Here is a 12,908-nt window from a genome sequence, read left to right as displayed (position 1 = left end):
ACTGTGACGTGTGAACACCCAAATCAACAACAAATGGACCAATCCGCGGAGCACCTCACACACCAGGATCCCATGGCTAACTAACAGGGAGTCCCCATTGACTTACATAGAGCTCCTTGAACGCTGGTAATAGACGAGTTGGGATCGCGGAGAAATGCTCTCCGCAGACCCATTCTCACAGCCTTATAGACCTTTTTCTTACTCAATATCAAGGAGCCAGTTGAGGTAGTAAGGATGCCACCTGGGCGCCTCCCTAGGGAGGTGTTCCAGGCACGTCCAGCTGGGAGGAGACCTAGGGGTAGACCTAGGACCAGGTGGAGGGATTATATTTCTTCGCTGGCCTGGGAGCGCCTTGGGATCCCCCAGTCAGAGCTGGTTGATGTGGCCAGGGAAAGGAAAGTTTGGGGCTCTCTGCTGGAACTGCTACCTCCGCGACCCGACCACGGATAAGCGGGAGAAGATGGATGGATGGAATATTAAGCCACACTTGTTTTTACTTCGGCTGTGAGAGTTTGTGTGTGCTCAGGATGAGTTTCGCTTGTTCTCGCTGTATCGCCGACCCGGAAATCTGTCCGCTCCTTGCAGCAACGAGCTCTCAACGTCCCGACCAATCAGAGTACACTGGGCTCACAGGGAGGGGGGGGGGGCTGGAGCTCCAACGAGCCGTTTAGGACAGAGAGTAAATAACTGGTGAATACACATACTATACAGAGATGCTGTATGAGAAACCAATGCGATTTTGGAAAATTGCACAATTTAAATCTATTCTAGTAGACCTCAACAATGGAAATATGATCAGTAGAAATGGCCATGACATGGGACCTTTAAGATAATTGTTGTATGGTCTTCTGCAAATATGGGAAATAAATATGATATTCAGCAGTGGGCTAAGACAAGTCAGCAGTAAATGGTGTAGCTAATGAAATGATTAATGGCAAATATGCTTCTGTTAAAAAGGCAGCCAATACACTTGTCAACCTGCACCCTAGTGGAAATACATAAGCAGCATGAGCCCTTTTGTTTCAACAAATTAAAAGACACCTGTACAAAAAAAAGTCAAAATGTCTGACGCGAATAAAGTCCTCTTGAGAGCAAAAACGACACAACTTCCTCTCAGTGTCACAGGTGCATTGGGTGATGAAGAACTATGGAAATCCACAAAACAATTGTCAAAACATGTATTAACCTAACAACAGTATAAAAGCATCACAAAGAACCCGTAAAGTAAACAAAGGAAGAACAAACGCGCTTAGCCGCTGCAATAACTTAATTCAACCCTATCCAATGTAGGCCCTTCTTACAGCAGCTAGCATAGCAGCGAAAGCTAGCAAGCAAACATTTCAGCATGTCTGTTAGACAAAAGCAATACTTTCTAAACACAAGCAAGGACAAAAAGCCAAGGTTGCGTTCCAATAGTCCATATAGCTTAGGAACCTTCCTAACGGAGTGAAATGATCCGGAAGTACGTCAGTGGCAGCCATGTTAAGTGCCGTTCCAATTCTCTAAATGAAAGGAAAGGAGGTTTCAAACTTCCTTTATAACCTCCTTTAGCTTAGGAACCACTGGACCTCCCTCACCGAAAGGAGAGGAGAAAATGCTGCCCCACAATGCATTGCAGCCGCAGCATTTGGCGTCACACAACAGTCGGCGTCACACAACAGTCGGCCGTTCACGGAAACAAACGATTATGACGGAGAAGTTATAGGCTATCATGAAAGTTACGGTGCTTATTAAGCATTTATAAAACGTAAGTGGTAACTTGCCAAAGTGCTTTGTTTTGAACGTTCATCAGTATTATAATCAAAAAGAGAAATATGAACATTCGTTTTTACTGAAATTGTCAAATAAAGTCAACATTTCACTGAGCTGTGTGGGGTTTGTTAAACTTTTAAAAGATGTTTGAATGGTGATATACACAGTGATAGATGTTAAGGACTAACGTTTATAATAAATACATTTGTATTTATTTTAAGATATTTTCATACAATCATACGTATTGGGATCATTTGTATTAATGTGGACCGGAGGGAGAGGGTGACGAGCATACATTTCACTTTCCTTTTTTATTTCAATTACAACTTTGGTCATGAAGAATATGTTTCTCTGTTGTCCACGTTCATAAAGCATAAAACAACAGCATCAGAGCACGGTGCAGAGTCTCTAGATGAGTTTACAGTAGTCCCTCGTTCTTATTAAACATCCATGTAGTCCAGGGATGGGCAACTTTGATGGTGGTGGGGGCCACATCATTGATGTACTGGCCACCAGGGGGCCGCAGATTCACTTGGAACACACACACACAAAAATTCCATGTGTTGTATGTAATTATTAACAAATATACTAAGTCTGACATCTTCATTGACATTTTACAATCAAAGGGAACATCCCCAAAAAATAGGAACATCCTCTAATAAGCTCACTAAACAAATATCAGTTCACAGAAATGTTATTTCATTTTTACAAGTGGCATGTTTGTATTGAACAGGTTATTAAACAGTGGAATAAAGCTATTTTAAACTATTGGAAAGCACGGAAAATGTGTGTGTATTTAGATTAACCATTAAGATGACATAAACATGAAGTCATGAACACTAACCCAGACATTAGTTGTCTAACTTGAACCTAAAACACAGCCTGTCTCTGCATTCCCCTTATTCCACAATAAGGGGAATGTCAACACAACCGCACTCTGCTGTTCCTCAGCGCCACTCCCCCACCCTCCCGCTGAAATTATGAATGAAAAGCGTAATAATCATAGATAACACGGCAGGGTTCGTGACAGTTTGTTTTCATCTGATTTCAAATAAACAAAGTCTTGGTTTTAATAATATTAAACTTGTTTCGCCAAATTCAGATGATAAATACAACTTTTAAGCTTGTAAAGGAATAATTACAAGAGACAATTTAACGTCACAGCAGGCACAACAACAGCCGGGTTTCCCGGGAAACAAACACAATACACACAAATGCGTCACAGATTAATTTTGCGGTATTTGAAATCATGTACGCAGCTCGCGAGGTAACTAGGAGTCTAGTGGACGGTATCAGTACTACAAGTAAACAAAATAATGTATTAATTACGTTGTTTATAAATTAATCTGAGGGCCGCAAAAATAGGAGGTGGGGGCCGCATGCGGCCCGCCGGCCTCCATTTGCCCAACCCTGATGTAGTCGGTTGTATAGAAAACTGTAGTTTCCATAGTTCCCCCACAGCAGCAGACGCACATTTATGACGTCCTCTGGCGCATCATAAACACGTTGGATAGTGAAAGTGCATTCGGATTCTCTAAAGTACCGCAGTCTCTTCTCCTAAATCCTTTTGAATTCTTCTATCCACTATCCCTTAAACTATGGGATTAGTTTTGTATCATAAAGATAAAGCAACGCTTTCTCAGAATAAAGCAAAACTATGAGTTTAAAAGAAGAAAAAAACTGAGAAACATCCCAGGTGGGCGGGACTTTCAGGGGTGTGTCCCCATTGGCTACTCAGCTTTTGAGTGACAGCCCACTACACCACAGATCATACAGTGCAACTCGTGCAGCAAACCCGGAGTCCACTCGGCTACGTTAGTGTCGGTGTCTCCTGGGGAGTTTTCATGAAAATATCGGACTTCTCTTATGGATTGCTGTGGATTATACTTGTGTTGTGTAGTTTATACTTTATTCCAACTTTAAATATTTTAATACCTGAACACACTGCTGCTGTTAAATAATTTCCCAATTTGGGATTGATAAAGTGTCTGTCTGTCTATTTATTTTATAGATTAAAAAAACACATCTATGTATTTTCAAGCTAAAGGTGATGCACAATATAAACTGTATATACTATTATTTTTCAAAGACATGTTACATTTCAAAAGCATATATTGCTATGTTTAGGACAAACAATTAAAGACTGCTTTAATTTAACAAATTCTACAATATAAAAGTGGCAGATTTTCTTTATTAAACAGACCTAGGCTGCATACCAACACAATTAGGAACATGCTCACATCTTACTATGTTGGTCTGAAGAGCTGAAGCATTCACACACAATGGATAAAACCGGTGTTGTTTCATTCTATATCCTGTGAGAAAATGATACACATTTAGCATAAAAAACTCAACATACTATTCCTAGCCTGAGGAAGATATGAATAATCAACAGATTTGAATGGAATCTCTAACATTTTCATGTAGAATAAAGACAAAAGAGTGATTATACAAATTACATTTATTGAAATTTGAACCAGAAGATGAAATCTCAAAGAATGTTTTAAATAAAAGGACATAAAACAAAAAGGTGGATAATAATAACATCTATTAAATGTATAGACATTTGGTCAAATGAAATGACACTGAGCCAGTGATAACAACAACGCCCAGCGTGGATGAAGATGGTGCAGGTCTTTCTTCATGCCCCCCCTCCGTGCTGTCCCCTCAGAAGAAGTGGGAAAACGGGATAAGACCTATTGTTACGTTCCCTTCTAAATCTTCTAAAACACACAAAATAACAGGCCGAGAGAAAAAGGAGAGGAAACTGAATGCTGAAGCCACAAAGTGATGTTTTAATGGACAAAAGAAAAAGGGCTCACCAGCCAACTTGCAAAGCAAACTAAAATAAACAATACACGAAAAGGTAAACTGGAGCACATCTAACAATTCACAAGAACACAGGCCTCACACAGAGACAGAGACATGATGCACACATGCAGCCAGAGGAGAAGGAGAGAACGACTGCAGCCTTCTTCAGGTCCTTTATGGAGGCGCTGATTGGGGATTGGGAGCACCTGGGGAGAGGCTGCACCTGGAGACAAACAGAGGGAGAGAGAGGGACACCCACACAAAAGCACACACACACAAGCACCAACTGCGGCACGTAACACCTATGGACACCACGCTGTCTCAATGGTCCACACTGTTAATATGAGAGGAAAATAAATGTTTTAGGAAATGAAAAATATGAAGTTAACAAATAAAACACAGCTCAGGGGCAGTCATGGTTTTCCTACAAAGTTAACTCAGCCTCCATTGATTTTCATATCAAATTAGCGTGTTAATAAAATAAGCTATCATGGTTTATACTTGCATATCTAAACAGAATCATGAAAGCCTGTTGGTAGAGTCAGGGAGTCCGTTTGAGTGTGTGCGCCGGTGTCTGAACGCTAACTCACTGCTAGCTATGTAGCTAACTAGGCTACTTAGGTTGCATTGTTATGGATCTAAAGGTAGCAAAAGCTAACTTTCATAGCACAGCTTTACTTCTCACTTACCACAATAAAGAAACAGACAGTATAGTACAGCACAAACAACACAAATTATCAATACTTGCATATATTTTCACTTGTAGTATTATAATAATTGAAATGCTGGTTATTCTGGGGGTGTTCTATCCACGCTCAGCTACCGCACCGCAGCTTCCTGTACTGTACAATCGTTGGAGGACTGGGCTGTCACTCAAAAACTGAGTAGCCAATGGGGACGCACCCCTGAAAGTCCCGCCCACCTGGGAGGTTTGTCTCAGACTCTCAAACAAAAAATCAGGGAGCGCAAAAGAGAAAGCTGCAGCGAGAGCAAAAGTCTGATCATTGAGAAAGAAGAAACAAGAACTGCAAACAAAAACCTATGTTAAAACAAAGAAAAAAGACTTATAGTTTACATGATTACACAAATGATTTGTTTGCAACTTATAGTTTTATTTTTGAAATTTATTTTATTTTGCTTGACTCAGTTTTTTTTTCTTTTAAACTCATAGTTTTGCTTTATTCTGAGAAAGTGTTGCTTTATCTTTATGAAACAAAACTAATCCCATACCAAGTTTGGAAGTCGTTTCACTCAGACGTTTCACTCAGACGTTTCACTCAGAGGTCAAGGAATAGGAGATAGGGTTAGAATTTAGGAGCTGATTTTTGGATTATCGGAACGCAACCCAAGACATTTGTAGCACAAGTAGTAAGTAAAGGCTTACCTACGTGGAGTTAAGCGGTGACCCCGGAATCTGTATGGAGAGTCGCGGCTAACAGTCAACGACGGGCCCCCGCAGCATGGAGTCTGTTTGAACATATCACCCTGTAGCACGTGCTGGGTAAACGTACATAAAACTGGCCTGCACTAGAATTCATTACGTAATAAAAGAATAAACGGAATTTCATGTAAAATAAAAAATAAATGTGTTGCTTGGCAGCTGTAGACCTCATTAAGCTTCATATACAACTCTGCTTGTGTGACGTATTGGATTCAACCTTCCCAATGAATCCTGTCTGCTGCCTAAACCTTAAATTCAGTCTTGTTAAAATTACATTTTTCATAGGTTGTCCTGACTTGAACTGCAGCCAACAAGTGGACACACAAACAACCCATGTCTGCAAATATAAAGAAATACACATTAGTAGGCTATGTGTTGTTAATGTGGTCAGAAAGGTTTTTAGTCAAGGACATTCGCCCAATGAAGCCCACCTGTAAACCATAACAATATCATTTTGAGGATGACAACATAAATTTCCTCATCTCTTAAAAAGGCTCACAGAACAAAATTGATCATTATAGTATCACTACAGGGTTTTGACGAATTAACAGCAACATGTCAAGTCTGTGGTATAGCTAGACCGGCCATGAATACATGGTGAAGCTTATAATATGTACAATTTACTCATACATCATCATAGTTGTTTTAATATATGTTTTGTAATGCAGTTTGGCTTACGCTTTATTGTGAAGTGTTCCTATTTAGTTTTATCCCACAAGCAACATCATTTTAAAATCCTTTGTATGAAGTGCAATAGGAATCTAATGTATATTATTGACAACAAAACAAAAATGTCAAAATTAATAATATTCTATTTGCTCTATTAGATGTAGTTTGTTTAAGTGAGAATAGTGTTTGCTTTAATTCCTGGCAATACAAAATCCATTTTTAATGGGAATTGCACAATGATGAATAACCAGAAAATGACATTTCCGGGCAAATGTATAGCCTACTCGGCAGTGAAAATGTTTGGCTTTATGCACCACTGAGCAAATTTCCTAGAAATGAATGTGAGCCCTCTTTCAACGCTTTATCCCATTCTCTTTTGTACTTCCAAACCCAGTACCAAGCTTCAATCTCATGCTGCACCTGTGACATCTGGAGTGCTGCATGGAGGGGAGGATTCAGTCTGTGAAGGTGGCCTGAAGTACGTGTCCAGCATGAAGAGAAACATTGTCTAATTTCTGAGCTGAAAATAGCCTGAGATAGGGGGGGTGGTTGCTCTGCTGAAGGAAAAGGGATTGCCCAATCCTGTTAAATCACCACCTTGACCTTTGCCCTCACTGTGGCCACTAAGGGTAATGCTACTGACATGGGTACACACGGACAGCACTAGCACGTATGAACACATACACGGAGACACTGGAAGACACACATTCGATATATCACTGACATCACTGTGGTAATAATAGAGATGACCCCAATCATCAGAGGGAGAAACAAGGGAAACTCAGCCCCATTCCCTTGCCAAGGCTACATTGTATTGCTGGCCTCCATTGCACCTTCTTGATGACATGGCATTGGAGGATGATCACCTATAATAGAGTCCAGCCGAGGTGCAGATTAAAAGTACAAATCACATTGTAAACGACTGAGTGGAGTTGCACTGTGTAACCTCCATCTTTGTCTTAAACCAAGGTGCTCCTCTGGTTCTAATCTCTCATCTTAAATGATGAGAAGAAGATAAGAAAAGATCAAAGGAAGTGAGAGTGTAGACTACAGTATATCAGTGAGAGATATTGAACCGAATGTCCTGCCTCTGAACCTTCTTGTATTCTCCTCTCTTCTCCAGCAGCATATGGCAGCAGGTGGGGGAGCATCTCTGAAGATGTTAATTTCCCCACAAGCGGGGTGTCTCCTGTGGTAAGGAGCCAAGTGCTGCTCTCTCTTTTACTCACGCTACACGCAATGTGAATAAAGTGTCACATTTGCTGATCTCACTGATCCATGAAACTCTCCAGACAAAGTCTCGTCAGAGAGAGGGGGATCTTGATACAACATGAGATTCTTGGACTGAGTCTAATCTCAGCATGCATCCACAGCCACAACCTACTTTTCCCTAGAGCACAGAGGGGAAGGTCATCCATCAAAAGTCACATATTAGTCATAGACATGTGAGCAGCGAAGGGTCGAAATAGTGACCCAAAACGATGCTGAGATGCAGCAGGCGTAGAGGTTGGCCCTTAACAGATGACTCCATATCGACCAAAGGAAGGACAGGAGAGGTGGGGAGGGAGGGATGTCGGATGCTGTGCCAGAGCTCTACTCCACCCAGGCCGGGACATGGGGAGGACTGACAAATTAGTGCACAGCAGCTGGGTAGGCCTCCTGAGAAATCTGGGCTGTCTGCAGGCGTAGCAGACAAAGTGGGAAGATTGGCTCAGGTTGGACTCGACTCCCTCTCTGCAGAATATCCTCCGCTGTCTCCAGCCACAACATGCAGGTTGTTCAAGGCGATGTAAGGTTGAGTGCCGTGAGTGTTTGCATGGTGACACATTGATTTTGTGCCTCTTTCTCCGATTCCTTTTCATTTCACATGGCACAGTGACTGTGCATTTAAAGATCAGACTGTCAGCTTTCATTTAACAACAGTCACACAGACTGGTTGCGATATTAAAATAACTACACATGTATTTGCCTGCTCAGCCTCCCACATGTGTTATAATAATATTATGATCATTAAAGGGATATTTCGGATTGCTCTAAGTGGGGTTGTATGTCAGTGTATAACCTATAGCTTGGAGCAAAATGATTAGCAGCACAGAAGCTATAGGCTGTATTGATGTACTGAGGGGCTGCAGTAAAAAGGATTTTAGCCATCTGAAACAAATCAATATCTGTAAAAGTAAACACTATATTTAAAATATTATTACAACCTAAACTAGTAATCAGACAGCCCTTGTTCCATTCTCTCGCCAAAGCTGCAGGTCTACCGCTGCCTTGAGTGGTTAGATTGTATACTTTGGTGTTTAACGGGGTTTTGGAATCACCCAAGTCTCCGAATAACACAAGCAACTAACCAATCGAAGCAGCACTAGACCTGCAATGTAGCAACATCTAGTGCTGATAAATAAAGCGGAAGTACCAAATTTGTTTTTAACTCATGCCTCATATTCAGGCATAAAGTTGTGCATAATTAAGGGCATGGCCACTTTGAATGACTCATGGGTGCTATTTCAGGGTTGCTACTAGCTGTCTGCTCGGTGCCCACTTTAAGCTTGACAACATCTCTTCAGAAACCTGTGGGCACCATCACAGAGATTACACACCGTATTCTAGTCAGAAAGGTTAAATAAGGTTATTATCAATGGACTCAATGGTATCTTTGGTGAGAGCACATAAAAGTAGATGGTTATCATAGTTAAATAATTCAAAAATATAGCTTGTATAGTATGTTTTAGGTGGCTAAATACATTTAGATGCTGCCCCAATCCACAGCAGTACACTGTTCAGCTTCTGTGCCAATATTCCTTTTTGTTTCTCTAAACTGGGGGTGTGCCAACCACCATCTCCTGAAGGTAATAGGCTGGCTAAGGATAAGTACCTCATTCAACCCCTCTTCAAACAATCCAAACTATCCTATCCTACTACAAGAATGCTGAAAATAAAGATAAAGATAATTTTACACCCAAATGAATGGCTTTTCGAATTATTCCAAGATTACTGCATCCATCTAAATACTGCTGTAAGAGAAAATAGAGGGACCAGGTCCTAAAATAGCTCTTGCTACCCAGTCAATTATCCAATATAGCTGCAAAAGCTTACAATCACATCATAATCTGTGTCATATTACACATTCAGAGTGCTATGAGTGCCGAGCCAAAAATGTTAATGTACTGCTGTGCCAACGGAGATGATGGAGCCCGCCCTTCATACATATGCATCTTCCTCTATCCTACCCAGAATTCCCCCGCTCCCAACCTGGCTGAGGTTTCTAAAAATGGCAGAAAGCTTAACGTCTGTGACAGCAGACGTCATACTGGAAGAGAGCGACTTTCATGAGACCCATGCTTTTAGAGGTCTCTTTTGTTAGCAGGGAGCGAATCACGCTTAACAAGATAAATCATCCCGCTAGCAGACGGCTTAGACTGTGTACAACCAGATAAGGTTGCCAAGGAAACCCTTCTGGAGAACCAATGAGCTTTTTTTTGCCATACCAACCTCCTTGATCTGTGCAAACAATTAATACCTTACCCAGGCAGAAGGGAGGGAGCCGGGGAAGTGGGAGGCAGGCACAAATCCCCAGGTGCTTAGCACAACACTCTCTCCCTTCAGCTACGTGAATGAGGACATGAGGTAAAAAATAATAATACCACAAATGGATATTGGGCTGGAAGACACTGAGGGATGATTCATTGTACATTAATTCAATGAGAGAGGGAGGCGTGTTGCGCAGTGGATAGAGCCTTGAGAGGCTTCTCAATACTCAAATTGGTAGTGACCCGGAAATGAATTTCAGCGCGCCATTTTGAAGGACGTCTCATTTCTCTAAATGCACACCGAGGACCGAGGATCGAGGCTCTCTGGAGGAGCTATAACCGAGGATACACTGATGGTTCCTCCACGGCTCCTCCGCGGATGCATTTCCGGGAACGGTGGAGGCGTGACGCACGGCCGGACTTATCTCAGCCAATAGAGGCTTCTCAATTCTTAAATTTTCCCTCCCCTCCTCGAGACTTAGTCCCGCCCACAGGAGATGCGAGCGGAGGACCGAGGAGGGGAACCGAGGAGAGAGGAGGGGAAGCAGCAGACGTTTAAAGAAATGAGAACTCCTCTCCTCTGAGCAGTCATATTAAAGCGACGTCCGTTCATTATTAGTGGCAACAGCTGCATCAGCTGAGTGTTTTGTCATAGCGCTGTATTTTATAATCTCTGTTACATCAGCTGAACATTGTTCCCCCACATATTTACTTTGAATTCATTGAGAGTGTGGTATAATGAGACAATAACAGGCTACAGATGCGGACACACACACACAAATATATTTATATAAATATATACAATTTAAAGTATGAGAGCACTCTCATAATAACGTAACACAATCAGAGACTGGATATACCCCCCCCCCCCCCCTCTCTTGTCGCTGAAATGGGGAATTGAAATTACGGGCCAAAAGTTGTATTTGCAAGTATTAAAAGTAAGCAGAGGACACCAAACCAACTGAGACCTGTCTGTCCGCTGCATCTGCGCACACACTGTACCACACACACCTACACACTGTACAACACACACCTACACACTGTACCACACACACCTACAGCTCCTAAAGCATAATCAGGCTACAGTCGTTGTGTATTTTATTATGTGAAGCACTAAATGGTCTTAGAAAAATATCGACTCTTTGTAGATATCGACTAAACTAAAGCAAATAAAGAGAGTAGGCCTGTTATACTGAGTGATATATATTATACACACTGCTCTGCTTTCTGCACGGACCTCACAGCTTTTCTCACTGTAAACATCGCGACGCGATGAAAGCAGTTTCTAAAATAATATCCAGGGGTTGCATGCAGAGCTGTCATTGGCTGAGATAAGTCCGGCCGTGCGTCACGCCTCCACCGTTCCCGGAAATGCATCCGTGGAGGAACCATCAGTGTATCCTCGGTTATAGCTCCTCCAGAGAGCCTCCTCGACGCTCGATGCTCGGTCCTCGGTGTGCATTTAGAGAAATTAGATGTCCTTCAAAATGGCGCGCTGAAATTCATTTCCGTGTCACTACCGGAGGACCGAGGAGTCGAGGAGGGGAAATTTGAGTATTGAGAAGCGTCTAGAGACAGCTCTGCATGCATCCCCTGGATATTATTTTAGAAACTGCTCTCATCGCAACGCGATGTTTACAGTGAGAACAGCTGTGAGGTCCTGCAGAAAGCAGAGCAGTGTGTAAAATATATATCACTCAGTAGAACAGGCCTACTCTCTTTATTTGCTTTAGTTTAGTAGATATCTACAAACAAAGAGTCGATATTTTTCTAAAACCATTTAGTGCTTCACATAATAAAATACACAACGGCTGTAGCCTGATTATGCTTTAGGAACTGGAGGTGTGTGTTGTACAGTGCGCAGATGCGGCGGACAGACAGGTCTCAGTTGGTTTGTTGTCCTCTGCTTACTTTTAATACTTGCAAATACAACTTTTGGCCCGTAATTTCAATTCCCCATTTCAGCGACCAGAGAGAGGGGGAGGGGGGATATATCCAGTCTCTGATTGCGTTACGTTATTATGAGAGTGCTCTCATATTTGAAATTGCATATATTTATATAAATATATTTGTGTGTGTGTGTGTCCGCATCTGTAGCCTGTTATTGTCTCATTATACCGCACTCTCAATGAATTCAAAGTACATATGTGGGGGAACAATGTTCAGATGATCTAACAGAGATTATAAAATATGACAAAACACTCAACAGCTGATGCAGCTGTTGAGTGTTTTGTGCCACTAATAATGAACCGACGTCGCTTTAATATGACCGCTCAGAGGAGAGGAGTTCTCATTTCTTTAAACGTCTGCTGCTTCCCTTCTTCTCTCCTCGGTCCTCCGCTCGCATCTCCTGTGGGCGGGACTAAGCCTCGAGGAGGGGAGTCGAGGAGGGGAAATTTAAGAATTGAGAAGCCTCTTTGGAGTTGGATTCAGGGGGTCACAGGTTCAAACCCCACTGCAGTCAGCGTCTCGTTGTGTCCCTGGGCAAGATACTTCACCCCAAATTGCTCCTGTGGGGAGTATTGAGTATGTACGTCGCTTTGGATAAAAGCGTCTAACATGTAATGTAAATTAATCTAATCTGCATATATCGCTAATAGTAGCACATATCGCTAATATCCTTTTAATGAATGTTTTGAATGCAGGACCATAAACGTGCCATAATACCCCGCCACATCCATTAGTAGGGAGGTTGTGATTGTGCA

This window comes from Pseudochaenichthys georgianus, chromosome 14 (genome assembly GCF_902827115.2).
Source record: "Pseudochaenichthys georgianus chromosome 14, fPseGeo1.2, whole genome shotgun sequence".
NCBI classification, from domain to species: Eukaryota; Metazoa; Chordata; class Actinopteri; order Perciformes; family Channichthyidae; genus Pseudochaenichthys; species Pseudochaenichthys georgianus.
This window is presented reverse-complemented; position numbering follows the sequence as displayed.